Source organism: Bemisia tabaci, chromosome 9 (genome assembly GCF_918797505.1).
Source record: "Bemisia tabaci chromosome 9, PGI_BMITA_v3".
Taxonomy (NCBI): Eukaryota; Metazoa; Arthropoda; class Insecta; order Hemiptera; family Aleyrodidae; genus Bemisia; species Bemisia tabaci.
The window spans coordinates 15,500,548-15,526,126 of record NC_092801.1 but is presented as its reverse complement, the minus strand read 5'-3'; the positions used below and the strand labels follow the sequence as shown (position 1 = coordinate 15,526,126).

The 25,579-nt window shown below is 40.8% G+C and overlaps 1 protein-coding gene and 1 non-coding gene across 7 annotated transcripts in view; both read right to left on the bottom strand.

Moving 5' to 3' along the window:
- The window catches only part of tmod (tropomodulin), a 266,526-nt gene that overhangs the window by 138,447 nt on the left and 102,500 nt on the right, over positions 1-25,579 (bottom strand). The gene's annotated exons all lie outside the window — the stretch shown is intronic.
- Positions 6,985-7,056, bottom strand: TRNAD-GUC (transfer RNA aspartic acid (anticodon GUC)). Its single transcript has one exon. It is a non-coding gene; the product is annotated as a tRNA-Asp (tRNA).

Sequence of the window (25,579 nt, the reverse complement as noted above, 5' to 3'; positions counted from 1 at the left end):
GTGTGGCAACTCTTGAATGTTATATACTTATATTTCTCAATGGCGGGGTGTTTTATTTTATTTATTCATGTTTTTAAAATTTTGCTGTGACGTATAGTTTCAATTAAATTATAGGGCCATACTGCACACGCTATCAGCCGTGCTGTACGGAAAGGTACCGCGTGAGCCTTCACACGTTGAAAAATTTCCTTTGATAAATTGCGAACTCTCACAGAATCTGTGAACTTCCCTTAATTTTTTAGAGAATTTTTTCCGCCTTCAGATTTGAATTATCTGAGAATTCCTAGAGAAAATAATCATAGATCTCCTTAATTATTAACGTTTAATCGGAGAAAATTTGGCAACTCTTGAATGTTCATACGGTGTTTTTCTCTAACACGGCAGCAACGGCAGCAATTTACCCGGGGGGGGGGAGGGAGGGGGGGTATACAATTAATACTCAAATAGTAATGATAGGAGATGGAGGGGGAAAATAATGCACAGCAATTTGAAAAAGCGGATGAGATACTAAACGATTATTACTAAAAACGCAAAAACTTTGGTTAAATTTTAAAAGTACACAAAGTATTACGTAAGTACTGTAAGTAAGTTCAATATAAAGTACTTTGAAAAATGAACTTGTATAGACTGCCCAGAGTGTATTATTATTACCATGCTCCTTACTATTTTTAAGCATAGATTAAACATTCATTATTATTCAAGTACTGTGTGACGAGAAATAGTCATTGATAAGGTTCAGTCATTCAGAAAAAGACAAAAACCAGGGGACGTTCTCTTTCGTTAAAATAATGGTAAGGGTTAGTTAGGGTAAAGCTCGTTAGCTCCCTTTCCGACTGTCGAAATGGTCAGAATAAAATTGGAATTGTATATAGTTTTGAGAAAATGTCTTAGATTGTGTATAGAATAATCGGACTACATTTTGCAAGTCAAAACTACGATCTCTAGCTCATTTTAGAAACAACAAATGTGCCATTAAATCTCCTATGCAGATGGGTGTTTTAATACATGGGTCAGGAATTATAGTTACTTATTTCAAAATACAGTCAAACTGTTGGTTCTCGAGTGCAGGAATGCACAGTGATTCTGATTTAAAAATACAGTAAAAATTGCAAAAATATGAATTGGAAAAACCTTTTTTGGTTAGGCACACTATACATCTAATTAAATATGTGCGCAGCGGAAAGGTACAGAACTACGTTTTAAGGAAAATTATACCGTTAGATTTGCAGTTAGATTTAGGCTCTTGTTTCTTGCATGAAACTGGTTGAATTCTAAAATATGTTGGTTCAAAACTGGTGATACTAGGTTAAAGTAAAGATAGGTGACCTAAACTGCATAAGATATGAAGTAATTGGAATGTATTCATTAAGTACTAGGAATGCAGTGACCGGCTGGGTGCAGTTTCCTATAGAGTTTTAAATATGTAACAAGGTGGTAAATTTTTAAATATATGGATCTTCAAATTTATTTAATTTTATGCTACATATTTTTACTCACTTGAAAAAGTGCGTACGTGCAAATAAATGTGTCTGTACCTTTTACGATGAATTAACATCCTTGTTTCCGAAATTTTAATCGGAATCTTAGGATTGGATGTTGTGTAATACGTATCCTTCGTCCTATTTTAACCTAAACTTTAACAGTTAGTGATAAACCAAACATTCCAAAATATCCTTCAGGAGATAATCGTGTGAAATCCAAAAATCCAACTACACACGCGGCAAATCCAAAATAATTTTGCACACATTCAGCAGAGGAAAAATTGCGATTTCTTCCTTGTTTTACTTCATTTGTAATTTAACAAAACCCAAAAAGTCAACGATTTACGCCAGAGGATAATCATGTCAAATCCGACTGTATGATGTGAAATCCCAAATAATTCAGCTTATAATCGAGAGGAGTAAGAAAATGGCGAAAAAATGGAATTACAATGAAACCGCGAATCAGAGTCACCGGAAGAAACGGTCAACCACTCGGGACGCGAGAGCCACTTTCCGGGGGGACGAAAAACCGCAAAAACTAATTGAAAGGGGTTTCGAAAATTTCCAGCACGTTCAAAAATTTTTTGCGCGAAATTCTCGAGAGCGGAGACCGGAGCGTAAACGCCTCAAAATCAGACCGGGGACTGCCTTTCGAGTCTCTCGGGTCCAAAATGGGGAAGAAGTTCCCCCCCCCCTCCCCCTGGGCGGGTCCTCGGCATGCTGGAGGGTTCACGGGAATCAAAACAGAAATATATTCGGAAATTTATGAAAATGGGCGAGAGACGACGAAGAACAGCGGCGTTGCCACTCCGCAGCGCAATTCTATTTATTGATTTTAGAGCGTAATTGTCGGTTAATAACTGAATTTTGTCGCAAATTTGGCAGCAATGCAGGGACAGTGGGGGAAGTGCGTCAAAATGATGTTGCCGGCTCAATCGAAACAAAGAATTCCGGGAAAGGACAGAATTGAGCTGCGGGCCGATTATTGAAATTGATAGACAAAGCTATAGACAAAGAAGACGAAAGAGATATGGAGAGATCCTATTGGCGGAAACGGGTGGTTGCAATGGAGAAAGGAGGTGGGTAATAGACTAACTACCGGCAACCCACGAGAGTCCCGACAGTTAGTCTATCATTTTCTCTCTTTGTCTATAGGAACCACCCATTTCAACCAATAGGATCGCTCCATACTCCCTATGTCTTCTTTTTCTATAGCTTTGTCCATCAATTTCAATGATCAGTCCGCAGAAAAGAAGTAAAGCACAGCAGTCATTGTCAAATTTCATTGAGGTGATCTAATTTTTAACAGGAAAACGGTCGTGCGCAGTATTTTAAGAATTCCGAAGGATTTCCTCTTTGACTTGAAACAAATTCCTTGAAATTTTTGAAAGAACCCGTACAACTGTCCTTTACTGGAAAACAAATTGTTTGATGAAATTTGCCGATGACTGATGTGACTTAGTTCCTTTTTGTTAAAAGGGTCTATTTCATGTTCATGTGTTAAAATTGAGGCGTTTAGTACCAGGTGTCGTACAATGACACGGGCTCCTCGAAATTTACGATGACAAGATCTATAAAAAGGTGTCTTTCAGTTTTAAAAAAATTGACTTTGACAGGGTTAGAGAAACTGCACAGCGCTTTGCGAAAAGGAACCGGTAAAATTACAAAGCTGCTGAAAGCAAAACAAAGCAAAAAATGAAATTCACAGGATGATACATCCTCGTTCATTTGACATTTTTTATGTATATGCAGAAGGGAACTGTTCAAGGTTTCAGATTTTTCATGCACGACAAATAGAGAGGTTGCATAATCTTAGGAGTATTACCTACACTTCCAGCAAAACTTAGTCTAAGTGCAAATGAGGTGCAGATACTATAGAGATACTGTACTTTACCTTAAAGCCTAAATACACACGGCGATTAATCGCCGCGATTGAAAGACGACAGCCAATGAAGAGCCTTGATTTCGATCCATTGACGTCGATATATCGAAATCAAGGCTCACCATTGGCTTCCGTCTTTAAATCGCGGCGATTATAATCGCCGTGTGTATCAAGGCCAGAGGAACGTAACTACATTTCATTGTTGCTAGATTTCCTCTCGTAAATTGCATTTTGTGAGGAGAATCTTGGACATTTCTGTCAGAAGATTTCACTAACTTTTCTTCCGATTTCACGCAAAAATCAGACAAATTTTAGACAAAACTTTCACAGATAGGTTCTTGTACAAAATTGAAGTGTTTGAGTCGATTTTGCAACCTTGGGACGGAGTTATACGTAATTTCGTTCGAAAAACGACGATATTTAGGTATACGCTGCCCATGCGTTGTCTCAAGGCACACATTTGAAATTTTCGTCCCGAAATGGAGATGTTGCATGTGTGAGGATTTGCGATTTGACTGCTATTTCTTATGTAAAAGTTCGCGAGAAACACAATGGTGCCACTGGTTTTTTCTGAAATCAACTCCCAAGCGCAAAAAAAGCTCTCAAAGTGAGGCCAAAATGGAGGGGGTATCCCACCCTACCTGAGAGTCCACCTCTACATCAAAACAAACTCTCCGTGCAAAGATAGGGAGCAAAAACATTGACAGGGCTGCCACTTTATTTGAGGACTCAAAAACTGAAAACACGGCAGCCCTGTCAATGTATTTCCTCCCTATCTTTGCACGGAGAGTTTGTTTTGATGTAGAGGTGGACTGTCAGGGTAGGGCGGGATATCATCTCCATTTTGGCTTCACTTTGAGAGCTTTTTTGAGCTTGGGAAATGATTTCAGAGAAAACCAGTGGCACCATCGTGTTTCTCGCGAACTTTCACATAAGAATCAATGGTCAAATCGCAAATCCCTCACACATGCAACATCTCCATTCGGCGAAAGTAGGCGATTTTATAACTCATTGTCAGTATTGATGATAATCGAATTTTCCATGGAAAAATTAACTTTATGTTTTTCATTTTAATTACAAGTTATTAGTTCATCAATTCCGTAGAAATCCTTCGATATTCGAATAATTCTCCTTAAAACTTTCATTTTTCTCCCCTTCGTCTCTAATTTCCTTTACGTAAAATTTGAATGAGCTTAAAATCCAATATGCCACACATCAAAATAGAATTATACGTACAGGGTGTTCGAAAAGTCCCCTCCCCCCCCTCTAACTTTTGACCTAATTGAGGTAGAGATTTGAAACTTGGAGGGTGTTCCTAGATCAAAGGGAGCTACTTTTTGACCCCCCCCCCAAAAATTTTTGGGGGCCCCATTTTGGGGGGGTTACGGACCCTAACTTTTAATTTTCAAATGGGAAGACCCCCTTTGTGATACCTCGTTCGAAAGAGCATAAAAAAAGAAAATTTTTCGCGCAAACCGGAAGTCATTATCTCAAACCGTTTCAAAATGGCGGCCGGTCAAAGTTCCAAATGGCCGAAAATTGGCACCTCTGCTTTTTGCGCATGGATTTGCTTGAAACTCGGTATCTGGGGGTATTTTGGCACGAGAAAAACGAATTTACGTTAAATTTTCAAAAAAAACCCTAATTTTTCAAAATGGCGACCGGTTTAGGCTCAAAAAGGCCGAAAATTTGACAAACTCGATTTTTTTGCCAATGGATTCACCTGAAATTCGGTACATGGGGGTATTTTGACCCGAGAATAACGAATTCAACGTTAGATTTTTAAAAAAAAAACCTAATTTTTCAAAATGGCCGCCAATTAAAGTTCAAAATGGTCAACAATTGGCAACCTCGACTTTTTGCCAATAGATTCGCCTGAAACTCGGTGAAATAACGTCGAATTCGTTTGTTTCCCACCCAGATACCCTCAAACACCGAGTTTGAGGCGAATCTATCGGCAAAAAGTCGAGGTTGCCAATTGTTGACCATTTTGAACTTTAAATCGGCGGCCATTTTGAAAAATTAGGTTTTTTTTTTAAAATCTAACGTTGAATTCGTTATTCTCGGGTCAAAATACCCCCATGTACCGAATTTCAGGTGAATCCATTGGCAAAAAAATCGAGTTTGTCAAATTCTCGGCCTTTTTGAGCCTAAACCGGTCGCCATTTTGAAAAATTAGGGTTTTTTTGAAAATTTAACGTAAATTCGTTTTTCTCGTGCCAAAATACCCCCAGATACCGAGTTTTCAAGCAAATCCATGCGCAAAAAGCAGAGGTGCCAATTTTCGGCCATTTGGAACTTTGACCGGCCGCCATTTTGAAACGGTTTGAGATAATGACTTCCGGTTTGCGCGAAAAATTTTCTTTTTTTATGCTCTTTCGAACGAGGTATCACAAAGGGGGTCTTCCCATTTGAAAATTAAAAGTTAGGGTCCGTAACCCCCCCAAAAATTTTTGGGGGGGGGTCAAAAAGTAGCTCCCTTTGATCTAGGAACACCCTCCAAGTTTCAAATCTCTACCTCAATTAGGTCAAAAGTTAGAGGGGGGGGGGAGGGGACTTTTCGAACACCCTGTATACGTAAAACGTAGACTTACTGCTTACTGCACTGGTATGCGCTGATTGAAAGCTCAACAGAGGAATATTGAACATACCTGGAACAAAGAGATAAGACACAAGCGTTAGAATGATCGGTCAAAAGTTCTGAATGCATGAATCTTTACAAAATTAAATTCACACTATAAGTTTTGCAGATCCTTGACTCATTAAAGTAAAAACCTATGGTTGCCGCCAACCCCAAAATTGTGTAGTGACGATTAAAAAAAACAAAAACAAGCCAGCTCTACACACAGATTTCTGCATGAAGTCACGCAAACCTTAGGTCCCCGTCTCCTTCCCCCAATGGCGATCGATTCGTGGAAGTTGGCAGCACCTTTTTTCCTCCACTATGTATGTAAAACAATCTATTCCAGCGGGGCGATTATTGAAACTGATGAACAAAGCGGTAGACAAAGAAGACATAGGGAGTATGGAGCGATCTCATTGGTTGACATGGTTGGTTCTTATTGACTAAGGAAGAAAATGATGGACTAACTGTCGGGTCTTTAGTGGGTTGCCGTTACTTAGTCCATTACCTACCTCCTATGTCCATTGCCACCACCTGCTTCCACCAATAGGATCCCTCCAAATCCTTTTTGTCGTCTTTGTCTATAGCTTTGTCTATCAGTTTTCACTAATCGGCCCGCTGGTAAGGTAGCTACTTAAAATCGTTATTTTTGATGGATTTAAATGGAGCAATTACAGTGTTGCCAACTTGCAAAATCGCCACTGGCCTCTCTCATGTATTTCGCGAACGAGGCGCCGCGCCGCACAGTGGATCGAGTCAATTAGAGAGGTCGGACATGAACTTGTTGACTAAAACTACAAATTTTCATGATTATTTCGTCACATTTTAAATTTTAAGGGGGTCAAATGGAAAAAAAACTCCACGAGAGAAGCAATGGAACCACTTTTAGAACCTCAAAGTTTTGTAAAAACGGGGTTATGAGCGTTTAAAGTTTCCAAATTTTGTCCGACCGCTCCTGATGAGACGATCCACTGTGCGGCGCGGGATTAAAATGAATCCTCCCCGGCGGGGAATCGAACCCCGGTCTCCCGCGTGACAGGCGGGGATACTTACCACTATACTACCGAGGATTGACGATGAGCGGCAGCAAAATTTTACGTCTAGTGTCGACGTCGATGCAAACTAGAGAGGCGGCTGTCCCGAAAGTTTACGGCGAGGGATTGCATAGCTCACAGGGGCTCACAGAGTGTGAGCCAGCACTAGCAGGTGATAATCGAAACACCGTTCGCGTGCGTGATAGCAGTGGCGTGGCGTGTTTGCGATACATCGAATGATCTGCCATTTAAACCTATGGAAAAGGATCGATTAACAGGGTGTTCGCAGCGAACACCTTAATAATCGATTCTTTACCATAGGTTTAAATGGCATAACAATCGATACATCGCAATTCACGCCACGTGATAGGCAGAGGCGAGAGGTGAATGATCGACTATCGATATTTCCCCATTTGGAGCTGTGGTAAAGAATCGATTATTAAAGCGTCTTCTCTCCCGGATTCAAGAGAAATTTCTTCTTGGTGGCAAATTCAAGAATATTTCTGCCCGAATCAAGTCACCTTTTTTTTTTCAGAGTAGAAGTCTGCCGTGCTAAGGAAATACGCCGTTCAAACATTCGATAGTTGCCAAATGTCCTCAAACAAAATGCTTATTTTTAAAGAGCGTTATGAATACTCTCTCTTGAAATTTTCAGATAGATTAGATCTAACTGCGAGCAAAATTCTCTGAAAATTCAGAGGTAATACATTCATAGATTTCTCTTAAAATGGAGATGTTGCATGTTTGAGGAATTTGCGATTTGACTGTAAAAGTTCGCGAGAAACACGATGGTGCCACTGGTTTTCTCTGTCATCAACTCCGAAGCTCAAAAAAAGCTCTCAGGTTGAGGCCAAAATGGAGGGGATATCCCACGCTATCCTGAGAGTCCACCTTTACATCAAGCCAAACTCTCCATGCTAAGATAGGGGGTAAATACATTGACAGGGCTGCCACTTTATTTGGGGACTCCAAAACTGAAAACACGGCATCACTGCTAATGTATTTGCTCCCTATCTTTACATGGAGAGTTTGTCTTGATGTAGAGGTGGACTCTCAGGATAGCGTGGGCTATCCTCGGCCATTTTGGCCTCGACTTGAGAGCTTTTTTTGAGCTTGGGAGATGATTTCAGAGAAAACCAGTGGCACCATCGTGTTTCTCGCGAACTTTTACGATAAGAATCAACAGTCAAATCGCGAATTCCTCACACATGCTACATCTCCATTCTTATTTTATAAGAGGAAATTTTGCAACGTCCGAAGGCTCCTCCGGCTTTTTGCTTTAGCACAGAAGAAGTATAAGGCGCTTTTTTCCAGTGATAAATATTGGATTTACTATGATCGCGCATCGCCGGCTCCAGACTCCGAAGGCGACGAACGCAAATTGGGACTCGCCGCCCTCGTTGAAGTCGGAATAACTCCCAGACAAGCCCCGCCCCCCCCCCCCCCCCCCCCCCCCGGCCGAAACAACGAAAATAACAGTTTCTCTTGTACCCAACCGACCGCCGGCCGTGCAACAGCAGTCTCCTCTTTCAACTCCTCTTTATGACAACCTTTTTTCCGCCGGAATTGCGAGGGGCACGCCACGCCGCAAAGTGGGATGAATCAATAGAAAAAGCCGAACGAAATTGGAAACTTTGAAAGCTAATATCTTCGAAAATATGAAACGAAAAAGTTGAAAAGTGGCTCCGTTGGTTTTTTCGTGGAATTTCCTTTATTAGAAGCACCTCCCTGAAAAAATTGTGACGGAGAAACATCAAACTTTGTAATTTTAGCCAAAAACCCGACCTCCGACCTCTGCCTGATAGTTCGATCCCCTGTGCGCCGGGGAGATGGGCCTTCGACTTCCTGCACACTGCCGCGTTGGGGAGAAGATCCAAGCTCGGACAGCGGGCCGATTATTGAAACTGATAGACAAAGCGATAGACAAAGAAGACATAGGGAGTATAGAGAAATCCTATTGGTTGACATGGTTGGTTCTTATAGACTAAGGAAGAAAATGATGGACTAACTGTCGGGTCTTTGGTGGGTTGCCGTTAGTTAATCCATTACCTACCTCCTATGTCCATTGCCACCACCCGCTTCCACCAATAGGATCCCTTCAAATCCCTTTTGTCGTCTTTGTCTATAGCTTTGTCTATCAGTTTCAATAATCGGCCTGCTGGCTATAATAAGGCCAATCTGCCATTGGCAAATAAACGCCCCCTTGGCGCGTCGGAAACGCGCCCCCCTTACAGATAGAAAAAATAAGAAGAGAAAAAAAATTACGACCGAGAATACATGCGGAAAATTTCTTAAATGAACGGAAGAAGCGAGAGAGTTAGGGGGTAAAGAAAGGTGCTTTTACACATAGCATGATAGTGGTGAACAGAGGTCCAAGAGCTACTTTCTGAAGCGTAATCACTTTTCGGTGAAATTTTCAACTTTGTGTTGACATACAAGCGCTTTATTGTAATTGAAATGGTTTTATTTATACAGGCGCCTTTTTAAGACTAGGTACACGTCATATATTTACATTGTAAGAAATAAAATATTTACATTGTGCATAACTTGGAGAAAAGTGTATAAATAAAGTATATAATCAAGTGACAAAAAAAAAGGTTTGATTTTCTGGTATTTTAGGGAACATTGATAGGTTGTTCGATAAATTCTTTAACTGTGTATCTGGGGCAGCATAATAATGTCTCTTTGAGAACAAAACTAAATTTTTTCGATCCCTCATTCTTTAGTAGTAACCTTGGAGGTTCCGGAATAGCGTTAAAAAGGTTTAAGGCAATGCTTTTCATGAGGTATTTATCTTTTTTCGTTACATGATTGGTTTTCCTATTGAAAATGTGCCTTGTATCATGCTGGTGGGTTGGAAACATGCCCTCATGACTTACATGTCCCTCTTTCAAAGCTGTTGTTATTAATTCGTACATATGCATTTGGGACTGTCATCCCCCCTACTCGTTTGAAGCACTATTACGAATAAGACAAACGCAAAAAAACACGATATGGAAATATTGCAAGGGAAAGGATGTGCGTTGACGACGGCGCAGAGATAAAACTATTCGTACTCGATGGACGTCCGTGCTGCATCTGAAAAATTGAAGGCGCGATGACGCGAAGCGTGAGCTCTCATAATGCCCTGCTATATACGGTCAATGAGGTGTCGCTCGGATTCGGGAGAAAAGTTGAAAAAGAGATCCGAACACACCTCTCCTACCTCCGGCTGTGTTACTTATGTAGTGATTAAAGCACACTTACGAATAAGACGAAACGGAGACAAAACAATATGGAAATTGAGGGAGGGAAAGGATGCAAGTTTACGACGGCGCAGAGATACAACTATTCGTACTTGATGGACGTTCGTGCTGCATCTGAAAAATTGAAGGCGCGATGTCGCGAAGAGTGAGCTCTCAATGCTCTGCTATATGCTGCCAATGAGGCGTCGCTCAGCTCGGGAGAAAAGTTAAAAAAGAGGCCCGAATACGTCTTTCCTGTCTCCGGCTGTGTTGATACTAGTTCTATCTTCTTTTTTCAGGTTCTTGTCTGATTCTTTTTAGGATGGATTTGCAGACCCACGTCTTGAGCTCGTGTAATCCGTAGCACTGGCTCTGATGATCGAAAAGATGTTCCTCAAATCATTAGCTGGTTACGATCATTGGCGGATCCAGCGAATTGGCAACACTATTTTTCTCCATCAAAACCTGTGGAAATGTATCGATTCTTGGAGGGGCCAGGTGCCCAGACAAGAATCGATTACTTATCACCGGTTTAACGGAGGATATCCGGTGTCGTCAAATCGCTGGATTACAATCGTCGTATTTTTTTCTCCGTATATTACTGCGTTAATCTGAAGTCTCCACCATGGATTCCCACAATGGACCACTAGACAAGGTACAAATATCAGCATTCTGATACATGTTTCTTCACCAAAATTTCACGTAAAACACGATGCGCACAACGAAAATAACCGAAATTAAATCCTTCCGAAGATATTTTATGATTCATGGTGCGTGAATTGAAACCATCCGCTCATGAAAACTCAATGCTCTACGTGGTTCACATCGCGTGCTAAACGTTATCATGAACGTATCTGCGATAAGAAAATCTGGCAACCTCAATCTTGACGCTTTGGCTCAGCTGTAGCAAATTGCTTATAGTTTGAAGAACACATGATGGAAAATGAAAATTGCTCGATTGAGAAGCTTGCTGAAACCGTTGTTGTGCGCGAATCTGACTCACGTAGAGCTTTGAGTTTCTTGTGAGCGGGCAGTGCAAATTCCTGGTAACCAATGTGAAATAAAAATGTTAATATCTCCGTTAGGAGTTAGTTTCAGTTATTTTCGATGCGCGAATCGTGTTTTACGTGAAATTCTAGTTAAGAAACATGTATCAGAATGCTTAGGTTCGTACCTTGTCTGGTGGTCCATTCATTTTTGGGGGGGGGAGGGGGGGGAGGTTGCACTTTGGAATAAAATTAAGTGGACAAATCCAGTTCTCAAACCCGCTTTTCATGCAGGACCTCAATTTTAAGTCCTGTTACAAATCTTCAACTTGACAGTCTCATTACCGATCTCATATTACGTAATTTGATCGATGAGCCGACCAGGAATGAAACCAATCAGTCCCTGGATTAATGACACACTGGACAGATCAGTCGTATGATCGATACCGAATCAATTTCCTCAGCGGCGAGGCGTGAATGATCGATTATCGATATTTCCCCATTTAAAATCATGTTAAAGTATCGATTATTAAGGTGTTCACCCTGCGAACACCCTGTCAATCGACCCTTTTTCCATAGGTTTAAATGGCATAACAATCGATATATCGCAAAGCACGCCAGGCTACTCTGCTGCGCTAAGGAAGAACGCCGTATGAACATTCAAGAGTTGCCAAATTTCCCTCGATAAAATGTTTATTTTTGAGGAAAGCTGTGGATATTTTTCCTTGAAATTTTTCAGGAACCTTAGGTGAAATCGGGAACAATAATGATCTGAAAAATTGGAAGAAAAATACTCATAATTTTACCAAGGAAATTTGTGTTTTATCGATCGAAATTTGGCAACGCCTGAAGGTTCATACGACGTTTTTCCTTAGCACGGCAGTACCGATCTCCTCGCTCTTCCACTTGGTTCGATTCCAATTCGGCGGGCGGCCGGACCGCAGAAACCAAAATGGCGTCGCGCCAAGAAGAAAAAGGAGAAAAGGTCCCGCTCGCGAGTGCGAAAATTTGGCGTAATCCGTCGCTTGGCTGACACTCGGGCGTAACTACACGTTGAGATGAGCCCGGAAAGGCATTGAAATGTATGGAAGACAGGGTTCATCGCAGAGTGTAGTTACGCCCTTGTGTCGTTTCATTCGCAAATTTCAATCGAGCGTAACCTCCCCTCTCGGGGTTGCCAGATCTGGTTGGACTACATTTTGCAAGTTAATCGGGACGTCCAAAGTAGCAAAATGAAAATATTTTATGAAAAAAAAAAAAAAAAAAAAAAAAAAAAAAAATTAATGGAAAAAATTTAGAAAAAGTAGCTAGCATTATGGACGGTAGACCGAGAATTTAAAGCGAGTGTCACTATTTGCCGAAGGAAATAGGTCTATTTCCTGTCTATGAAATGGATCCATTTTCCGTCTACAAAATTGATAGGGTTATATCCGTAAGAAAAAATATCCAAAAACCCGATGGAAAATAGAGGAAAATTGGATATTTTCTTCAACTATATTTCTTAGAAATTTAAAATTCAGAAAACGGATGGAAAAAACACCGAATGTAGACAACAAAATTGTCTGTTTTCGTTGTATTTAGTGTCCAGAACACAGACAGAAAATAGAAGTTTTTTTAAATAATTTTCTTACTTCTATTTGATACATCTATTTTCTTTCTATTATATTTTTCTGTCAAGAAAACAGACGATTTCCAAATTAGTGCTAGACAGAAAATAGTCGAACCTCATGCTACTTGGGGTGCGAAAACCGCTATTGTCCATTTTTCCAATATTCAGTTTTTTTCAGTTGATAATACTTTTAACGAGTCGATACAACCATAAAGTGATGAAAGGACTCGTTTTGGGATGAAGGTAACCCGGTGACGAGTTTTAGTTCCACTTTCGAGTTTCGTGGTTGCTTCCACCTCCGAAAAGTATCATCAACTCAAAACAACTGAAGACTGGAAAAATGGACATCAGCGGTTTTCGCACGTCCCGATTCAATGGGTCACTAAACCTTGTTTATTTTATTAAATATTCTGAAAATACAATGTGAGTAGATAACGTGGTGATTTTTCCGCATTTTTATGGAGCCGAAATCGCGGAGAAACCCGCTTTTGAAAAATCTAAAAACTGCAAGACATTTCAAACGCACCCGAATGGCGGGAAACTGACGGTGTTGACGCACTGCGGTAGTCATATCGCAATCTTCTCTCATTTTCCTCTGATGTTTGTTTAAATAAAACGTGTTCCAATGTGGAATTGTTGCTCGTTTATTACAGCTAACATATGAATGAGATTCAATTCTATTCAATATTTCGACTTTAGTATTGTTTTCATATACGAAGAGTAGATAGACATTTGACGGAAGTCGTGGAAACCCTTGCCCGCTTCTGATTGGTGCCAGATGACATCATTCGGCGCGGCGCGAAACCGGGGCGTTTTAAATTTGCGTATAAGTTGAGCGATTTGAACTACGCATTTCTCGGTTATTGAGTTACTTGTTCCCGTTTTTAATTAACGTATCGTGTTCTACGCGTCATTTTCCTTCAGTAAACTATATTCGCAAGTCAAAATTCGTTCATGGTTTAGTGACCCATTGGGGACTACAATATCTGGCTCAGTTTAGGAACAACGCACGTTTAGTTTGTTTGCGCGTTTTTACGGATGAGCGAGAAATTGCAGTTCCTAATTGCAAAATGAAGTGCGGTTGTAAGATCCAGGTCCGGTAGTCTCGATTATCCGCTGCGCACAGTGGATCGAATCAACGGGAGAGGTCGGACATGAGATTTTTTACTAAAACTGCCAATGTTGATGTTTATTTCGTCACATGTTAAACTTTAGGATGTGGGCCGAAAGGGAAATTTTACGAGGAAACCAATGGAACCACTTTTAGAGCCTCAAAACTTCGTATGCGGAGTTATCGGCGTTTAAAGGCTCCAAATTTTGTCCCACCTCTCCTACTGATTCGATCCATCGTGCGGCGGTTGGGCCCGGAGCTAACGCGGATAATCCGGAACTCATTTCGTCATTGATCTGGAAAACTTTAATTTAGAAGATTTTACTAAAACACTTGTCAAATAATGGACAGAAATGTTGTATAATTATTTAAAAATTATTTACCTAGAAGAGGTTATATTGACCAACATCGATTTGACTACACTTTGAAATGGGGAACTATACTTTCCGGCTTATTTTTGAAGAGACTTATGTCTATAGGAGAACTACACTGAAAAAAAAATCTCGGCGTATTTACTAAGAAAAGGGTAAAATTACCAAGAATTCAGGGTTCTATTTGATCCCAGTTTTTTCTTGGTAAAATTACCATTTATGGAACTGGTAATTTTACCGAGAAATCTCGGTAAAATTATTGACTTTCTCGGTAATTTTACTGATCCCCGGTAAAAAGACCAATATTTTTTATGGACTGTGGTAGAATTATCGAGATAAAATGGCAAAGTTACCGGGAATTGATTACCAATAAAAGTGGTATTCTTACCTGAAAAAAACAGTAAAAATACCAGTTTTTAGGTAAGCTTACCAGTCTGTCTTGGTAAAATTACCAATAATTGGTAAAAAAGTGAGATGGTAAAGGTACGAACGGACCTTGGTAAAAACACCGAGAATATTTTTTCAGTGTAATGGTACATACTTTGTTTTTAAACTGAGCAAAAACTGCGAGTTCCAAATTGCAAAATCAATCCAGTTCTGAGAGAAACTTATCACAAAAGTTTGCGTCATGAATCTTGACGTTTCTGGACTGCGATCTTTTCTGTGCGATGGAAGAGAGTGTTTCTCACTGTCAGAGTTGAATGGATTGACCCCCAAATTTCCTCTTACTCCGTTAAAAAAGCCACCGAAAAATTACCCGGGAATAATCGAAACTTTACCGTATTATTGGTATAAAAATTATTAAGGCCGAAAGGACTAATGACCAGCGAATATGATTGGTTAATACGCTAAAAAGGCTTCACCCAAAATTGATGGGTTTTCATAGGAAGTTTGGCAACGCCTAAAGGCTTATACGGCGTTGCAAAATTTCCTTCGAGAAAATACGAATTTATTGGGAAAGTTATAAATATTTTTCCTCCAATTTTTCAGATAATTTTGTTCGCAATTTGTCGTAAAATATCAGGAGATTTCAAGGAAAAATATGCATGACTACCCTCAAAAATAAATGTTATGAGTGGCGGTAGCCACATCCGGGCAAGTCACGTATCCACCAACAATAAGCAACACAGCAACTTGGGGTAAAGATTCTTTGCCCAAGTTTTCGGGAGGTTTTGGAGTTTTTTATAAACGTGTAATTTTCATTAATTCATATGTATAAGCAACTGTATACGGACACGAAAAATTGAAAAAAAGCATGTTACAATCTAAGCTAGTTGCGCGCTATGAGGAGAGGATTTTAAACTTTTTTCATGTGCCCATCGTGATTTTCGCCTTATTTTTGCTGAGGAGAGTCTATTTTGTTGGCTGTATCTCTTGCACGCAATGATAGCATATTTTCTTAGCCTCGACGCCTGAGATAACATAAAATTTGGCAACATATCTAAGGTGAGAAACGAGACAAGTCGTTCATCACAGGTGTTACGTAATGCTTTCACGTGTGCCCGCTATAGAGCTTTTTCTCGCTTGCAGTGGAGGCGCTGCGAAAATCAAAGTGCGCGGTGCACGAGAATGGGAACTGGGAAGTGACGTTATGAATGTAATAAATGCAAATCGGTTCCTCATTCACTAGGTGGCTCCTATATTTCAGAAAAGGCAACATAATCGACGTCCGGAGACCAGATAGAAGTCGGGAGGAATAAAAAATTAGGGTGAGGGAGGAAAGAGCTCCCCTAACAGTCTGTATGAGGAGGGAGAGATCTATACATAACTTTTATGAAATCTGACTTTAATGCAAATCAAATAGCAGCAGCAAATTGAGCACTTTTTCTTAACTTCCTGACCATGGAGAGCCAAAAATATTCAGAGCATTTTTAAAAAAGGTTAATTCGAATTTTAAAATAGGAAAATGTAATAGACTTAAGTGTTTGAACTTTGAAGGTTTCTCTTGACTGGATGGCTCCCGTATTGCTTACATACTTAGGGATCAGTATCATTTCTTTAAAACATATTCATTATATATTACTTACATTCAATAATGCATGAAATTCAGAAATATTCAACAAAACCGGGCGTCGCTTTTTTTTTCAACGTCGGCGGTATAGGAGTGCCACGGTTATCGATCAAAATAGACTATAGGTTCGATCCCCGGTGGAAAATTTTGCGTAGCAAGTTTTTGCATAATTAATGGACCACTAGACAAGGCACGAATTCAAGCATTCTGATACATGTTTCTTAAACAGAATTTCACGTAGAACACGATTCGCGCAACGAAAATTACTGAAACTAACTCCTAACGAATATATCAACCTTTTCATTTCACATTGGTTACGCAGAACTGCCCGCTCACACGAAACTCAAAGCTCTACGTGAGTCAAATCGCGCACTACAACGGTCTCAGCAAGCCTCTCAATCGAGCAATGTTCATTTCCTTCCATGTGTTGTTCAAACTATAAGCAATTTGCAATAGCTGAGCCAAAGCGTCAAGCTAGAGGTTGCCAGATTTTTATATCGCAAGAGACTGTCATGATAAACGTTTAGCGCGCGATGTGAATCACGCAGAGCATTGAGTTTTCATGAGCGGTTGGTTTGAATTCACACATCAAGAATCATTTAATATCTTCGTAAGGAGTTAATTGCGGTGATTTTTGTTGTGCGCATCGTGTTCTACGTGAAATTATTAAGAAACATGTATCAGAATGCTGAAATTCGTACCTTGTCTAGTGGTCCATTCTATCCTCTTCACTTCCTCACCGTCGTTTTTAAACATTGGCGGATTTTAAAAAATTCAAAACTGGGACGAGTCCAGTGTTTGACACCTTAACATGCTCAACATCTGTTCCCCCATCTCGGTTCCTTGTCCCTCTGTTCCTCCTTCCATATTCCCGGTGGAGAGAAAACCCGACTACCGATGTGTTCGCAAGCAGTGTCATTATTTTTAGAGCCCGGGTTCAAAAATCTCATTAGTCGACGCGGAAAATGAAGGGATGCCGACTGACGCACGGAGAAAATCGTATGTGAAAAGCACATATCTCGATTTTCTCGTGAGCCCTGCTTTACATATAAATCCTCGCTTTCTGAGACTCATGCAGGAATGAGATACATCCACGATTTTCCTGTCGCACGAGCGAGTGACAGGTGCAAACTGCGAGGGGGAGGGGGATGCCGTTTCAGTTTCGCGAGACACTGCGGCTACGAACAAACGGACTAAATTTTTCAATGAGGAACTGCATATTATAGACGCTATGAGTGGCGACGTCATCATGGGGATTCTCCATTATATCGAATTGGATCCTAACAATGACATTGACATAACCTCTTTCAATGCTACCAATGCGAAAAAATCGATGTATATATCGTCACCTTCCAGGCAAAGTATCACAAGCGCCAAGCGACGTTTAAAAATTTCCGCCGCCATTTTATTTTTTTACTGAGAAATTCTTGGTTGAATCTGTTTGGATATTTCACTAAATTTTATCGGCAGCACAAAGAAAATTCAGTGAAATTTTCGGACAGCTCCGTCGAACAATTTCTCTGTAAAAAAATAAAATGGCGGCGGAAATTTTTGAACGTCGCATGGCGCTTGTGATACTTTGCCTGGAAGGTGACGATATCGCTTTTCTGTGACGAGACACTATAATAGCGTCTATTGCGGGCTCAATTTATAAACAACGTTTGCCCCACACGGAAAGAATGGATTGCTGATTTAACAATTAAATTCTTAAAAAATATGTCGGACATCTTTCAATTGTACCTTTTACGATAGTGGAAATACGTGTCGCTTCATCGCTACCGCTGTTTCCCTATTGCGAGTTCAATCCGTCAAATTTTTTAGGCGTCACGATGGCCCAGCCTCCCCAATTTTTAGGCGCATTCGGCGCATGGCGCCCGGGGAAGGCAGAACACTGATTTCTCCCTATCTTTGCACAGAGAGTTTGTCTGGACACAGCGGCGGACAGTGTTCGAAACTCACAGGCGCCAACGCGCCAAATGCGCCTAAAAAATCGGCCATGGCGCCTAAAAAATGAAGGCACTGCGCCAACGTGGCCCCGAAAAATTGCCCGCTAAAAATCTGGATTTTCATATCGGGTAATTATTCGAAATTTTCAGCACTACAAGCGTAGGATTTTTCTATTTTCATGATTTCATCCTTTGTGCTTTTGTCTTCCCCAAGTTACGGCTACTTACTAGTTCTGTTACGAAAACATCTTGCATCTAACTTGTCACTAAATGCGCCGTAATATATAGGCAAAAAGTCCATTCGGCCCCTAAGAACTCTTCAATGGCCCCCAAAAATCGGGCTTGATGCGCCACTTGGCTCCTAAAACTCGGAGGTGAGTTTCGAACACTGGAGGCGGACTATCAGAGCAGCGTATGGGATATCCCCTCCATTACAGCCTCAATTTTGAGAGCTTTTTTTGAGCTTTGGAGTTGATTTCAGAGAAAACCAGAGCCACCATCGTCTTTCTCGCGTAATTCTATCCGTATACAAGAAAATACTTTAATCGCAAATCCCTGACAGATGCAAGAAAGAGCTCCATTCCCTGAAGTTTCCCGGTGCCGCGAATGGGTCACTAAACCTTGTTTATTTTATTGAATATTCTAAAAGTACTATGTGAGTAGATAACGTGGTGATTGTTCCGCATTTTTATGGAGCCGAAATTGCGGAGAAAACCGCTTTGGAAAAATCTAAAAACTGCAAACCATTTCAAACGCAACCGAATGGCGGGAAACTGACGGTTTTGATGTACTGCGGTAGTTATATCGCAATCTTCTCTTATTTTCCTCTGATGTTTGTTAAAATAAAACGTATTTCAATGTGGAATTGTTGCTTGTTTATTACAACAAACATGTGAATGAGATTCGAGTCTTGAATTCAAAAGATGTAACTTCGACTTTAGTATTGTTCTTATACACGAAGAGTAGATAGACATTTGACGGCCGTCGTGGAAACCCGTGCCCGCTTCTGATTGGTGCCGTACGACATCATTCGGTGCGGCGCGAAACCGGGGCGTTTTAAATTTGCGTATAAGTTGAGCGATTTAATCTGCACATTTCTCGGTTATTGAGTAACTTGTTTGCGTTTTTAATGTGCGCATCGTGTTCTACGCGTCATTTTCCTTCAGAAAACTATATTAGCAAGTCAAAATTCGTTCATGGTTTAGTGACCCATTGTCTGACTTCCCCAGTTTTCCAGACTGTCGGCAACTCTTAATATGATCTAATTTCATTTATGGATAGTTTACTTAACTGGTCATATTTTCGTTTGGACCGCACTCGATAAATCCCCGAGCCGCTCGACATAAACAGAACTAAACTGACCGACTCAAGAGCATCTCTAATGACAGCAGAGAGGTCTGCACAGTTTCTCAGCGCCGCACAGTAGTGGATCGAGTCAACCAGAAAGGTCGGACATGAAATTTCGACTAGAACTGCAAATTTAGATGTTTATTTCATCACATTCTAAATATTAATGGGGCTTTTAAAAGAAAATTTCACGAGGAAACCGATGCATCTGTCGCAGGCAACTAGTAAAATTAGGCATTTTATAAATGCCTAGGCAGATGGCAGATAGTTAAATTCGTAGTTTTCCTCTCGAAGGAACGTAAATCCATTTCAATGCTGCCAGATTTTTCCTCGTAAATTGCATATTAACCAGGAAAATTTTGGGCATTTGTAACTGAAAATTGCACTGATTTTTCCTCGGATTTCATGCAAAAATCAGAAACATTTTTGATAACAATTGCATTGGTACAACTTTCTGCAATAAATGAAATGTTTGAGTCAACTTGGCAACCTTGGAATGGAGTTACGTTCCTTCGTGCGGGAGACGACGAATTTTGACGGTCTATAAAATTTTGTGAATTTATGGCGAAGAGCTCGCGAGTTTTCAATATTTTTGGAAAAATAACTCATCAAACCTACGAACTCTTCTTGTCTCTTCCTCCTTAATTGCCTCTCATATTTTTAAATGATGAAATTCTAAAAATTCTGTATTTCATAACATGCTGAAAATTTCCAGATAAGTGTCTGTGTGGGAGCTAAAAATGGTTTAAAATACTATTGTGCGATGCAAATTTTTACTGAGAATTTTTTCTTACAGGAGAAATAAATTATTTTGTCTGAAATTAGGAAAAGAAGCAGAGTTACAATCTAAGTTGGAATATTTGACTATTTGCCTGGGCATTTGACAAAATGCCTAATTTTACTATTTGCCTGCGACGGATCCACTTTCAGAACCTTTGAATTTTTAATGAACGGAGCCATGAGCTTTTAAAGTTTCAAAATTTTGTCCGACTTCTCCCGTTCACTCGTTCCGTTGTGCGCCGCATTGCGGACGGAACGAACGCGTATAAAAGTGCGCAATTTTTTTTTCGAGCGGACCGATTGCCCAAAAAGGAGTTTTTAGCGGTCAAGTGCGAAGCGCCCCTCCCCCGCTCACCAGAGGGCGCCACCGCCGCGCCAAGAACTGAGGTTGCCAAATTGTTCTGAAAAATCAACACATCGCACCCCCGCGCCGTGATGAGAAAAACTCCATATGCACTTCAGGGTGTTGCCAAATTGTTCCCATCCTACCGGACGTGCAGCAATGCTACACGGAGCTTTGTGCCAATGAATTGAATCAAAGGAAGCTAAAAACTAATTTAATGAAATAATACAAAGAATTAGAAGACAGGTCCTTCCGATTTCATTTATTATCACATTGTTCCTTATGATTTAATGGTTCATTCTCGTAAGGTTCTTTTTGATTTCATTCATTTCAAGGTATAATACAATCTCGATGGACCAAGAGCTAGACTACATAACTCCGTTCGCGATGTTACAGATTTCCTGTCATACTTCATTTTTTCTCTGGAAAACTGCCCAAACAGCACACTGAGTAAAGTTGCTGCAAGATTGAACTCTTGCATTTCGATGCAAGCTTGCAGAAGGCTTGCAGCAAGCTTGCAAATTCAAACCGCAAATTCATAGCGATCCTTTTGGTTGAAATGAGTGGTTCTTTGGGACCTGGGGACAAAATGATGGACTAACTATATGGTTTCCCATGGATTGGCGTTAGTTAGTCCATTGCCTACATCTTTCGTCCATTGCAACCACCCGCTTACATCAACAGGATTCCTCCATACCTACCCTTTTTGTTTTCTTTGTCTATCGCTTTGTCAACCAATTTTCAGCAATCACCGCAGGTGCGTGTCAATTGTAGATGATTTAATACTCTTATCTATTTATAATGTTACGGAATTTTTCAAATTTTAGATTTATTATTTTATGAGGATCGTGAAATAGACCACAAACATTTGACCGTATGATATTAGCCTGACATTCAACAGAACACTGTGGAAAATGTTTAAACGGTTTTTGTAGGTGTGTTGTCAAAAGTAAAAATATTAATTTTTCAGGAGAGTAATGATTTTTTCGAATTCTCAGATACTTGAGAATTAGATCAAATTGCGAGTAAAATTCTTCGAAAAATGGAGGTTAAAATACTCATGAGTTTCCCTTGATACTCGTGTGAAAAACAGGAAACGTTACCCTAGGCTCATACGTCGTTTCTCCATAAAACTCGAAAAAAATATGCAATTTAATGCATGACTTGCCAACCGTGCCAAAAACCGCGACTAGCGCGCACGATCTCGCAGGCGCCAGACGCCCTCCAACGTTGCCAAATCGCGCGTTTCATTCGGGTGGATTTGAATTTGATGCGGAGTTACCGCCGCGATGAACAAAACTTTGGAAGTTCGTAGGGATTGCCATTGTAGTTAGGCGGTTCTTGACTTGAGAGGAAGGTTCAATGGGAGATTCGGGAGATTTTGCAAAGGCGCACAGCTCAGTCATCGCTTCAGAGGCCGCTCTTTACATTGATGCCAGTTTTCATTGTATTTATGATTTATTTTTTGAATTTTATGAAAGTGTAATCCATCAAGTAGGGTCAGCTAATTTCTTATTCACTTTTGTGACATTTCAATAGATTATCAAAGGGTCATAAAACACATCGAAGCATCGCATCGCATCGCAGGACATCCAATTTCACGGGGAATATTATGAGCATGCTGAAAATTTTCAGAATTACATCGTGAGGGGGCGTTCATAAATTACGAGAGGCACTGTTTTGACATTTTTGACCCCCCCCCCCCCTCTTCCCACTTGTAACGCTCCGTAACGCAACCGTAGACCCCTCTATAATAACTGAGTAACGCTTGATGGACCCCCCCCCCCTTAATAATCCCAAAAACCGCGGGATACAGTTGAATACCTGTAGCCAGACAAAACTTGAAGTAATTGTAATGTGACTAGGGGGTCCGCCCCCTGGCCACTACGCGATCCAACCCCCGGGGCGCTGCCCCCCCCCCCCCTAAAGGCCGCTTCTTGCTATTCTTACTCTCCTTCCTCACCTCGTCCGTCGAGCGACTTAAAAAAGAGGGGATATGATAGTCAGCGACGTATAAGGATGCGTATTTTAAATGACAAATAAAGTAAAAAAAAAAATGGGGATAATACATGCATTTTCTTGATTGGTTGGTATTGTTTCTTTATCAAAAGTGACGGGTACGTAACGCTGGCACTAAATCGACCCCCCTCCTCCTCCATGTAACGCAGCGTAATGCAGGCTCATACCCCCTCTGATTGATTTGAAATAGGTATTAGTACAATCTGAATTGAAAATGCTTCTGTCACAACCAGACAAAGGGCGGAGTCTATAGTTGGCACTAGACAGGCCAAATGTTTTAAAAAGGGAGGGCATGAATAAGGGAACCGGTAATGGATTTGAGACCTGAAAAATATAGTGAAACTTTAGAAGAATGTTTCAAGTTACAATAAAAGTCACGCTTAGAATTAAAATGCCGAGAGGACGGAGATAGCGTACCTTTACAGGGTGTTCGAAAAGTCTTCTCCACCCCCCCTCTAACTTTTGACCTAATTGAGGTAGAGATTTGAAACTTGCAGGATGCTCCTTGTTAGAAGAGAGCTACTTTTTGAGCCCTTAAATTTTCGGGGGCTCCCCTTGGGGGAGGGGGGGGGGGCAGATCCCAACTTTTTTCTCAAATAAGAAGACCCCCTTGGTGAAACCTCGTTCGAAAGAGCCAGAAAAAAAGAACATTTTTCGCGCAAACCGAAAGTCAATATCGCAAACCGTTTCAAAATGGCGGCCGGTTAAAGATGGCCGAAAATTGACACATGAAAGGGAAATAATTGAGTAAATTTTAATATTGCACATATAACTCAGTATTTTTTAAAGGAAAAAAAGAGGTTGCACGATTTTGAAAAGAATGCAATCACGCTGGTTCCTTTTTGAAAAATGCGATCCAAATTTCGGTTTTCGCGAGACTAAACTCTGCCTAAAATGGGAGGACACGATTTCTGGTCCGTCTAACCGAATCGTTCAATCATGTAAGACTGATTTATTTCCAATAAACATAAACGAAGTCCGTGCGGGGGGGGGGGGGGGGAGGGATCTATAGGTGTATTTAACAAAAAGAAGAAAAAAATTATAAATAATTGTAGGATCGACACTTTTGTTTAAGTACATATGAACTGAAGTTCTCCGGGTACTCCTCATAGCATTTCCGAAGGGAACTTGAAAGTAGAACGTTGTTTCCGGAAAAACTTTACAACGAGATATGATGGTAAGCCCTATTTTTTCCGTGCTATTGTGCAACACTGCATCGGGCGTCGAACGAATGTACGTTACTTCCCATTTTTGATCGTGAGCACGCGAATCACAAGGAAGCGGAAAAAATTTAAATCAACGCGTATGCGCAGTGTCTCATCTGAACGCGATAGTAGACAATGGAAACTTTGTTCATGGCTGATTCGAGGGGGAAAAAAATTAATTATAATCCTCCCATGACTCATCTGATATCTCATCTGATACAATGCAGAACATAAGGTCATTTTGACTGTTAAGTATCTTTTTCATTCACAAACGCATAAGAAAGATGAAGTTATACGATTGGAAAGAATGTTATGGAGGGGTCGGGGGGTTACGCCCCCCCCCCTTCGTTTGAAAAAAAAGAGGAAGAGAAAGAGAGGAACGAAGGAACATGGGAATGAAGAAGGAAAGACGCTTACATTTGGTAATTAGTCATGACGAAATTGGTTCAATCTGCATTATTCAGATATGCTTCAAAATTCAAAAATTATTTGGGAGGGGCCTACGCCCCCCCCCCCCCCCCCCGGTCGGAGGAGTCTAAATCCGCCTATGATATGTGTGCAGAGCATTGAGGAGCATGATCCTTGAAATTGACAGACAAAGCAGCAAGGAGATAATGGGACGATGCAATTGGTTGAGGTGGACGGTTGGAACACGGACAAAGAGTCTAATAATCAACTAACGAAACCCCTAGAGGCACCCTATAGTTACTCTATCATTTTACCCTAAAGTCTATATAGCACCTACCCGTTTCAACCGACAGCGGGCTGATTATTAAAATTGATGGACTAAACGATAGACAAAGAAGACATAGGGAGTATGGAGCGATCCTTATATGGGTTGAAATTGGTGGTTCCTACAGAACAGACTAAAAGAGTAAATAATGGACTAACTATCGGGTCCTTCGTGGGTTGCCGTTAGTTCGTCTATTGCCTACTTCCTTTGTTCATTGCAACCACCCGCTTCCACCAATAAAATCTCTCCATATCTCTTTTGTCTTCTTTGTCTATATGGCATTGTCTATGAATTTTAATAATCAGCCCGGTGGATCGCTTTATATTCCCTTCTTCGTCTTTGTCTATCGCCTTGTTAATCGATTTCAATAATCAGCCCGCGAGGGGGTGGGGGTGGGGGTTGCCTCTGGTGCTGGGATTCGCTGGAGTCCCTTTATACTGAGAGTCAAGACAACACCCCTCATGGAGTCACAAACGGGAATAAAGATTACAGAAATTGAACGTTTTTCGTAATCTTTGATCGGCCCATTCTCGAATTCCTTTCTTCGTTCCTTCCCTCATTCCGTTTGTTCCTTGCCGAACCCGTAATTCCCCGGTCCATTCCAGATTATAATCTTTGCAATCGGCGAAACTGTAATCTTTATTCCCGTTTGTGACACTGTGAAGGCCTAAAATACGGGAACCAATCAGAAATGGATTCACATTGTCTTGACTCTCAGTATAAAGGGACTCTAGGATTCGCATGAGTTTTCTCGCTACGGAGTGAGGGGAGGGGGAGGGGAGGGGGAGGGATGATCTTGGACCGAAGGAGTAATGAACGAGGATACATCGGGACCGCGTCTACATTCATTTCCATCACTTTTGAATATGCCCGC